The sequence below is a fragment of the Dipodomys merriami genome, unplaced genomic scaffold (genome assembly GCF_024711535.1).
Source record: "Dipodomys merriami isolate MVZ:Mamm:240054 unplaced genomic scaffold, mDipMer1.0.p SCAF_11, whole genome shotgun sequence".
In the NCBI taxonomy this organism is placed as follows: domain Eukaryota; kingdom Metazoa; phylum Chordata; class Mammalia; order Rodentia; family Heteromyidae; genus Dipodomys; species Dipodomys merriami.
In genome coordinates, this window is record NW_027202382.1 from 14,379,995 (window position 1) to 14,390,334 (window position 10,340).

Consider the following 10,340-nt stretch of genomic DNA (forward strand, 5'->3'; position numbering starts at 1 on the left):
TATGATTTTGTATGTGTACAAGGGAAAGTACATATGATGTGTGTGGGTAGGTGCTCACTCAACTTGTCAGTGGAGTTCTAAACCAGAAGCTCATGATTCAAAGAGAAGGAAATGGTTGTTTATTCTACCAGCTCAGAGTATATTAGGAGGAAATAGTTTTAAGAACACAAGGAACTTTTTTGCTTGGTAAAGAGTTACAGAATTAGAATAAATTCTAACAGGTTTGAACAATGTTCAACCTTTACATAAAATGATGTAGGTACACATGGTTCAAACTCAGTCTTAAAGATTTTCTGACATTGAATTTTCTTTATTCAAGATAGCATTGCACACAGCTATTCCTTAATATAAATCTATTTGATGGCCCCCATAATTGGATCCAGATTTTTAACTAATGGCAAAGAAGGCAGAAGCTTCTGGGCTGTTACCAAGTTCTTAAGGTTTCAGGTCATCGTCCTCCCTAACCTGAAGATTTCTATTTTGTCCTTCTACACTTCTACCTTTAATAAAAGGTACTTTCTGTTGTTCTTCTATCTGGAAAGGGTTTCCCTTTTATAATAAGCTCCCTTCTTAAGAGAGAACCATCATTTCTCTTTTCTGGGACTATATTGGTGGAATGGTTGTAGGGGAACAGGAATTGATACTGGGAAAATGACTGTAGATGGGCTGTTGTGTTAGTTACCTTTTGCATCACTGTAACCAAATATCTGACAGAAACAACTTAAGGGAGGCTCCATTGCTTCTGGCTCCTGTATGGGGATGTGCTGGGGGTGGATACCCCTACCAGGAGGAAATAATTTTAAGAACACTAGGGACTAGGAAGTGAGAGAATGCTTGGTTCTTTCTGCTTCTCCCTGCTTTACTAAATAAATTTTTGCTACCCTTCAAGAAAAAAAAACAAAATTTAAGGAAGAAAAGGTTTGTTTGGCTCACAGTTTCAGTGGGGCCATCTATGGTTACTTGGGCAGAACATCAAGGCAGTGGAATCATGTGATGGAGGAGCTTCTGTACCTCATGGCAGACAGGAAGCAGAGAGAGGGAAAGAGAGAGGGGGGGGAGTGGGGAGAGAGAGAGAATGAGAGATAATGAGAGAGAGAGCGCAGGATAAAACAAATTACCCAAGGACACATTCCCCAGTGACCCGCTTCCTCCAGCTAGGTTCCACCTCCTAAAGTTTCCAGAACCTCCCAAAATAGTGCCCCAGCTAGGACCAAATGTTCAACATAGAAGCATGTGTGGGATATTTCATATTCGACTTGATAACAGATGGCAAGGAAAATCACAAGGTTTTTTTTATGGTCTAAAAAAGTGTGTATATGTGCCTGTGTATGCACATACACGGTGCATGCATATGCATACATTATGAATGTGTTACTGGGGTTTGAACTCAGAGCCCTGCACTCACTTGGCAGGTGCTTTACCATTTGAGCCACACCCTAACCCAAGGAAAAACATAGCTTAATGCAATATATTAAAATTGCCAGCTCTAAGAATTCTGGAACTCTCTTAGCTCCTTCTTTATTGTTTTATCTCAGTTTACACAGAGTCTATGAGCCAATAAACAAGTGTGGAAAAATGAAGGAATAAAATGAGCAAAACAATGAATAATAAGCTTTTATTTCTGTTGGCCCTGGGAGTCATTGGAGGATTTTGAGCAGAGGATTGATGCAATCAGTTTTGCAGGTTATCAAATGTCTTCAAGCTGCCATGGCCAACAAAAGCAGCAGTCTATATTACCTTAAGTAACAGCTATTAAATTCACTATCAAGTGCCAGACAGACTATGGTGAGAGAATTTGCTACTGTAAATATTCAAAACTGTGAACATAAGGAGAGCTGGAGAAGTTTTATGAAGTTTAAACTGTTCCCAGATTAATATTATTACCCTTCTATTTCAGTCTCTAATACTAGGGCCCTGTAAGTCAGCTGAACTAACTAGCCATAGGAACCCTTTCAGAGAATTCAACTAAGATTTAGATATCCAGCCTACTCTGCTGTGATATTTGCATTTCATACTAAATTTGTCTATAACATTACAAATTTCACACTCCTACATTTCTAGTGTAACATCATCATCATAGAAAAAAATGACATTTTGGTGTTCTTCTTTAAAAGTGAAATAAGTATTTCCATATAGAAATAGAGAAGAAAAAATGTTGGTGAGCCCCCAAACCAGGTTTGGGGGCTTGATCGCAGTCTAGAGTTGAAGTCCACAGTAGCTGAGAAGAGCCCTCTGCTTGTGCAGGTTTCTCAGCTACAACCTCAGGCCTTGAGTATCTATTTCAGGAAGTGACCTGGTCTATTTTTCTTTCATTAAAATGGAAGGAACATGAGATCTGACTCACCATTTGGGAGTTGTCTTCTGAAATGCTTACCATCTCTTATTCCTTGCCCTTACAGGATTTCTGACAGAGGTTCAGAAACATCATCCCTAAATAAAGCATTCATCTAGAATCCTGCAGGGCCTAGTATCCAGATTAGGAGCTTTGTGGACAGTAATCACTTCAATAGCAGGATAAAGAAAGAGACTAGAAAGAACAAAAGAGCCCCAAATATATTTTCATAAAGATCAGGGCCATTTATTCCTGGTATTTTTGAAGACTTCTAGTAATCAGATGACTTGTTTTGTGGAATCTTTCCATCATGGAACTGACAAGCTGGACAAAGAATCTTTCAGATAGAGTCAAGGATCTGATGTAGATGAACTTTTTCAATTTTATAATTCCAATGCTTACTTAAAAAAAGGGGGGGGTCATAAACTTGATTTGGTGTCTGCAGAGTAAGAAATTGGGAAACTGAATTCCAATTGGAAATATCTAGACAAGAACTCAGCCTGGGAAGATGAGCTGGGGGGGAAAAAGGCCAAACTCAAAACCTTGTAGAGGGCTGGGAAGGTGGCTCAGTGGTAGAGTGCTTGCCTTGAATGCATGAGACCCTGGGTTCGATTCCTCAGCACCACATAAGCAAAAAAGAAACAAGCCGGAAGTGGCGCTATGGCGCAAGTGGTAGAGTGCTAGCCTTTAGCTGAAGAGCTGAGGGACAGCGCCCAGGCCCAGAGTTCAGGCCCCACTACCAGACTCAAAAACAAACAAACAAACAAAAAAAACCTTGTAAAACTCAAAATTAACTTGTTTTAAAGATTCTCTTGAAGGGATGTTGCTTTTGTACTCAACCTATAAACTAATCCCTAAAATAAATAAAAATATAAGTGTGTATTGTACAGTTCGCTGAAATGAAACCACTACGTGTCGTTCAGGCAGGAAAGAGGTTATTGCGGGGAGAGCAAACTGCCTGCCCACAGGCGATGCAGTGTGCAGAGGGGCAACTTATGGTGGAGATTGATTATATAGGGAGAGGGTGGGCAGGGGGTGTGGCCATAGCTGATGAGGACGTGACCTCAGAGGAAGAGGAAATGACCTCAGAGCCTGGGAACAAGGAGGTGTGACTGGGGCAGGTAAGGACATGACCTCAGAACCTGGGGACCTTTCGCTGCCCTCAGATGCACCAGTTACCTTGTTGTAAGGTAAATCATCCCAGAAGCCACATTTTAAAATATAGAATATTGGAGACGTTATTACACAGTTAACAGGCTGCAGGCCTCCAGTTGTTACAAAGGCCTGCAGCATGCAAATACACATAACCCAGCTAGGAAACATGCTAAAGAGGAAAGAAATAACAGTAACAATATCAACAAGTCTGTTCACCTCCAAATGGAGAGCTGAATTGGGAACTCCATGATGACTGGAGACGAGCCAGGAGACAGGACACAGGACACGATCGTGAACATACAAGTGGCATGGAGTCCTGGTGGCTAGGCTGGTCGACGCCTAAACAGGTCGGCATAGGGGGCAGATTCTCAGGAAATTCCCAGTCCCAGGCACTAGACTGACAGATTCAGTAACCTATCAGGGGTCCAGGCACGCCCATTTCCTGGGAGGCAGGTGATGGAGGGGGGGGGTGGTTTCCTTCCCCCAGCATGAAGACTCTACCATCCACCATGTGGCCAAAATGGTGCCGGCCAGATCTGGCCTCCTTCCTTCAACTTGGGTTATACATGCTGGTCGGGGACTTCTAGGGAAGGGGCTACATGTGCACCGAGGGAGAACAAAGGTCCCCCCTGGTGGACCTAAAGTTTATGTTGTGGTATGGCAAGAACTGTTTCTCCAGAAATTGCTTAGGAGTGGAAAGGTAGCAGTGAGAATCTCAGTTTCGATCTCCAGGACTTTTTCCTTAATCATCAGAGGCTTTGTGTATTTCAGGCATCTTGTCTTTCTCTGCTTTTGTCAGCATGGCAAATATGCCCTGATTTAGGCTATTTAAGGCTATTTTAATAAAATGTCTTAGGCTAGGTAATTTAAAACAACAAAAATCTATTGCTTCCAGTTCTAGAGACTAGACAGTCCAAGAGACTAGATAGTGTCGGTATATTGGGTGCTGGTAAGGCCTTGCTCAGTTTGCTCACAGTTACAGTAGGGGCAGAAAAGTGCCCTTGGGTCTCTTATAATTTCATTCATGAGATCTAAGCCCTCGTGACCTAATTCTCTCCCAAAGGCCTCACTTCTCAGTGCCTCCACACTGGTGCCATTCAACCTATGACCTTGGGAAGAAAACAAATATTCAGGCCACAGCATCTCCCCCATTTAGCTTGTCCCTTCAAAGGGTGTGTTAAGGGAGGGCCAAGTGACTTTATGTGCTATACTCTTGCTCTGAAGCCATACTGCTGTGCTATCTACAACCCCATGCTGGGCTTAACCGTCAGGAAACAGAGCCTTTATTTCCATTCTGGGGCAGCAAGGATGTTGTAAGAGGGTCAAAGACAGGATATGTAAGTCTCTTTCAGCCCTGAGTTTCTGTAGAGGACAGATGGGCAGGCTTCTGGTATCTGTATTTATCTGAGATCTAACTACATAAAAATCCAGGGAAATGGTTATCATGATTGCTTTTTTCTTAATGTACGTAATCTCAATTGTGTGTGTGTGTGTGTGTGTGTGTGTGTGTGTGTGTGTGTGTGTGTGCGCGCGCGCGCGCGCGCGCTCATTGATCCTGGGGCTTGAACTTAGGGTCTGGGTACTGTCTTTGATCTTTTTTTGCTCAAAGTTAGCTCTCTACCACTTAAAGCACAGTTCTACTTTCAGCTTTTTGGTGGTTAATTAGAAATAAGAGTCTCATAGACTTTCCTAACAGAACTGGTTTTGAACTTTGATTTGCAGATCTCAACTTTCTGTATAACTAAGATTACAGGCATGAGCCACTGGTGCCTGACTTTATAACCTCAATAGCATAAGCTGAACACTGTTGAATTTCACATGGATAAAGGAAGACATTATGTACAAGTATACACTAAAGTGATTCCAAGGAAGTAATATGAGTAATTATGGATATTTTTTATAACTTCAGTATGATATATTATATTATTTCAAAACTTAAATATTTTCTTTCACATACTTCTAAATTGCAAAGTATGTTGTGTTTTCAGAATTACCACATGATCCAGTAATTCTGGTTATATGCTCAAAGAACTGACAGTAGGATCTTGAGGCATTATTTTCACAGCAGCATAATATCACAATACCTAAAACATGGAAGCAACTACAATCTCCATTGGTGGGTGAGTGTATAAGCAAAATGTGATATATTCATATAATGAAATATTATTTGGCCTTGAAAAAGGAGGAAATTTTATATGGATGACCCTTAAGATGATATGTTAAATGCAATAAACCAGTCACAAAAAGAAATATTATATGAGCTCAATCAATTATATGAAATACTTAGAGAAGTCAAAATCAGAAAACAGAATGGTGAGTACCCATGGTTGGAGAAAAGGAGGAATGCATAGCCATTGTTAAGGTTTGTTTTTTTTTAAACTGGTACTAGGGCTTGAACTCAGAACATTTTGTTTTCACTCAGCTCACTTGATCACTGCTAGAACTCTACCATTTGAGCCATACCACTGTCTAGCATTTTGCTGGTTATTTTGAAACTTTTCTTCTCTGACTGGCTTTGAACTTCAATCATCTGATTTCAGCCTCCTACTCACTATCTCCTGAGTAGTTAGGATTTTAGACATAAGCCACCAGTGCTCAGCTTATTGTTCAGTTTTACAAAAGAATAAGAGTTCTGGAGATGGATGGTGGTTATGGTTGCATAAGAATGTGAATCTACTTAATGTCACTAAATTGTATATTTGAGAATGGTTAAATATGGCATAATTTATGTTATATGTATTTTACAATAGAAAAGCTTGAGGGAACCAGAATAGATTGGTTACTATAGCAAACTTTGAGACTGGGTGATTTATAAAGAACAGAGGTTTATTTTGTTCCTCTGGAGGCTGGTGCTTGCATCTGCTTGGCATCAAGAGAGGATCTTCCGGAGACAGCATGTTTCTATAACAATACCATTCTCGTGATAACCATTACTCCCAAATGGATCCATTACAAGGGGGAGCCCTTATGTCCTAAGTTTCCAAAGGTTCCACCTCCAAATATCATTTATGTGTGAATTTAGGGAAATTTGGGAAGAAAATTCAAGTCATAACATTAATATCATCTAAAGATACTTATGTATGATATCCTTTTCAGTTTAGTCAAGCACTGAGCCATCTTCATGAGCTACTCTTCCTAGTAAAATTACAGGATAAGATAATGTTCAGTTCTCATTATTTGGATTCTCAAAGCACACTGTGAGTAAAAGAGATGCAAGGAGGATATTATATCCTCAATCCTATTATGTGGTCACTGCAGTCTAGTTCTTAGGAGGACAAAGAAACATATTTAGTAATGCTGTTCTTGTCAAAAGGCTGTGTGTGTGTGTGTGTGTGTGTGTGTGTGTGTGTGTATGTGTGTGTGTATGTGTGTGTGTGTGTGTAGGGGGCAGAGTTAGTAAGTGTTTACAAAATTCTTTGTAAATACAGAGCTCTGTAGAAATGCAAAACATCTACAAAAACACTAATTAATTTTTCTAATCACTACCTCTATTCTCTGTGTGCAGCTGTCTCTCAGTATTCACTTGGGGACTTTAATCATAACATGTCAATAAATACATTAGTATCCTTTTTCTGAGACCCACTGAGAGGCTGTCTCTCCTTCCTTTCAGCTGCTGAACCCACCCTCCCCCTTTCCCCTATTTCCTACTCCCAGATGGCCAGCAGAGGTAGAATACTGACCAGTTCTCAGAAGCTGTATCTGTATTAAGATCCTGTAGACCACTTGACCTTGGCTGAGTAGAATATTGTGATTGTGTTGAGAGGGAATGTTATAGATCCAGAGCTATAGTTATCTTTAGCCCCATTCAGTAGCTATTTACTATTTACTATCTTTGACCTTTAGATAAAACTCTTAGAATGTACAACTAAGCCTGATAAACCTAAGAAGGTGATAAAACTAAGAATCTGATAACATCTGAATCCTACACTAGATTTCCCTTCCTTTCAGTAACAGCCTGCCTACTTGTTGTTTATATTTGTAAACACATTGCCTCAGGACTTTCCATGGTGACTTTTTTTGTATTGCTAAGGGTAAGCAGGTCCCTCAAGCTGAAGTTGAGTATCTCCGTCCTCACCACTGGCTGTTGGAAAGTCATCGAATCATGTGTGAAACAACTTTGTACTTTTTGTGAGAATTGTGTAACTATAGAGTTGTTGCTGATGTTCTAGGTGATGAATAGAAGGGTTTTGTAGTCTGAATCAGTGGTGGGAACAAGCAAGGTTTTCCCATGGAGCAGGCTATCTTAACCTTTATCCAAGTTTACCTGCAGCTGAGAATGGGGCACTCCCGTTACAGACCAAGTTGAACTATAGAGAGAAAGCAAAAATATGTTTGGTGTTGCTGATCTGAGTGTTTTTAATTTGGTTATTGTAAAAAGTGGAGAAAAGGATATTCCTAGAATAACAGATACTACTGTGTCTTATCATCTGAGGCCCCAAATCAGAATCTGCACAAGTTTCAGTCTCTCTAAAGAAGATGAAGTTGGCCAATTATCAGAAAGCCCTTGAACAAAGAAGGTAAGAAACTTAGAACCAAAGATTCAGTGTCTTTGTTACTCCATATATCAATTCAATAGCTATCAAAATTCTAACATCATTCTTCAAGATAAAGAAAGCAATCCAAAAATCCATATGGAACCACATAAGACTCGGAATAGGAAAAGCAGTTCTTAGCAGGGAAAGTAGTGCTGGAGATAAAACAATACCAAATTTCAAACTCTAGGGCTAGAGTAATAAAAACTGGTTGGTACTGGCACAAAAACAGGCCTGAGGAACAATGAACAGAAATAAAGACCCAGAAATAAACCCTAGCCAATTAATATTCAATTAGGACCCTAAAACCAGAGGATGGTGCTTGGAAAATTGGATATCCACATGCGGAAAACTCAAACTAGATCCTCATATATCACTTTGCACCAACATCAATTCAAAATGGATCAAAGACCTCAATGTAAGTCTGGAACCATGAAACTAATACAGGAAAGAGTAGGAGAGACATTAGGACTCCTTGGAACAGGTAGAAACTTTCTGAGTAAAGATCTAGAAGCACAACAAATTAAAAAAAAAGATAAGTGGAATTGCATCAACCTTGTTTCTGCATGGCAGAGGAATTACCAATAAATTAAAAAGACAGCCTACAGAATGGGAGAAGATTTATTTTGCCAACTATACATCAGACAAATTTCTAATATATAGAATATACAGACAGCTTAAACATATTAAACCCTCTGTGAAACTCTTCTTTTTGATGATGAGGTACAGAGGGGTTACATTAAGTGAGGTAATGAGTACATTTCTTTGTGAACAATGTCACCTCTTCTCTTGTGCTCTCCCAGTTTTTCCCTCCCATTCCCACCCTCAAGTTGTATAGCTCATTTTCAACATAGTGTTTAGTACCACCAATGCATTTGTTTACCCTGTTTCTCTCCATTTTCTGTGACTCTTATCTCCAGTTAACCACTTAAAAGTTGGAAGTGAAACTGCTCAAGTGGAAGAGCACTAGCCTTGAGCACAAAAGCTCAGGGACAGTGCCCAGGTGCTGAGTTCAAGTCCCAGAATCAATCCCCCTCAAAAAAAGTATCTATAAGGTAACAACTGATCAAATCTTAAGCAAGAGAAAGTATCACGGTAGAATATCCAGGGTATTTTTCTTTGAGTCCTTGTTGTCAGGAATGATCACTCATATTTGACTTTGAATAAACTATGTTCTTATTTCCTTAAAGCGGAGTTGTTATTTTATGGTATTAATATGGACATTAACAGGGGAAAAAAGAGGTCTGCCTGAGTCTGGGCCTTTCAAATCCCTAACTTACCAACAGAACTGGACACAAAGGCCTGGAGAGAGGTATAGAGAGCCTTTAAAATAGAACTCCCTGTTCTACACTACACAGGAAGGGAACTTTCCTCCCTCTGGGCTCTAGTAATGTTCAGGTAACTATGGTGAAATACCAGTTTTATGAATCATAAGGCAAAACTTCTGTGATCCTAAATTTAACTATAAAAGAAGGCAGATGGAAGGGAGGATGGTTGATCAGTAACAAACTACAGGATGAAAAGAACTTCAGATAGGTTAGCACATTGAAACCCTGACACAAATCCTATCACTATCCCTTCAGTGCCAAAGCCCCAACTAATCCAAGAGGAAACAACTGTTCCTCCTTAGGACTATCTTTCTGCCCCTAATTTTCCCCTATTACATGTAATCCTGTTTTTCATAAATATGAATGAATATATAGCCAATGTAGTTCAATGTAAACAATTTACATTAGGAAAACTCAAATTAGAAAGATTCAAAATAGAAAGACAAACCAAGTACTAGTTTTTGAAAAATACTGAACATTTTCTACATCACAATTTAAGGAGGATGGTATTTACAAATCTGCAAGTTCCCCCACAAATGAAACTTACTTTTGGACTAAAAGTATCTGAATTATTCCATCTGAGGTGGAATGATTAGGCTTATCTAAAATGTGCAAAAACTGCTCAAGGAGTCAAGGAACTCCTTTGTGTGCAGATTTTTCTGCCTTCTATTGTAGGCAAAAGTTAAAGTTAAAAGTTAAGAATGTTGAGCTTATGATCAGTGGCTGCCCACTGCAAATCTTGCTGTTCTACAGGTGGGTTTTGCTTTAAACTTTACTGACTTATTCTAGAAATCCTCCTCAGTGGCCTATTTGCAGACATCCTGCCATCAGAATCCAAACAGGCCCTGGTTCAACAAGAACAAGCAGATCCCTGCTTCCCTTCCTACTTATCCCACTCTCAGTGTGCTTTCTTCAAACTGTGTCACAGGGGATATACATATCTCACACCCTCGCAGTGAGACAACTAAACTCATTTGTGATTTTTTTTTAAAG

The 10,340-nt window shown here is 39.7% G+C and overlaps 1 pseudogene; it reads left to right on the forward strand.

Moving 5' to 3' along the window:
* Positions 1 to 3,303: 3,303 nt before the first annotated feature.
* On the forward strand, positions 3,304 to 8,063 carry LOC138817050 (small ribosomal subunit protein eS6-like; annotated as a pseudogene).
* The last annotated feature ends 2,277 nt before the right edge of the window (positions 8,064 to 10,340 follow it).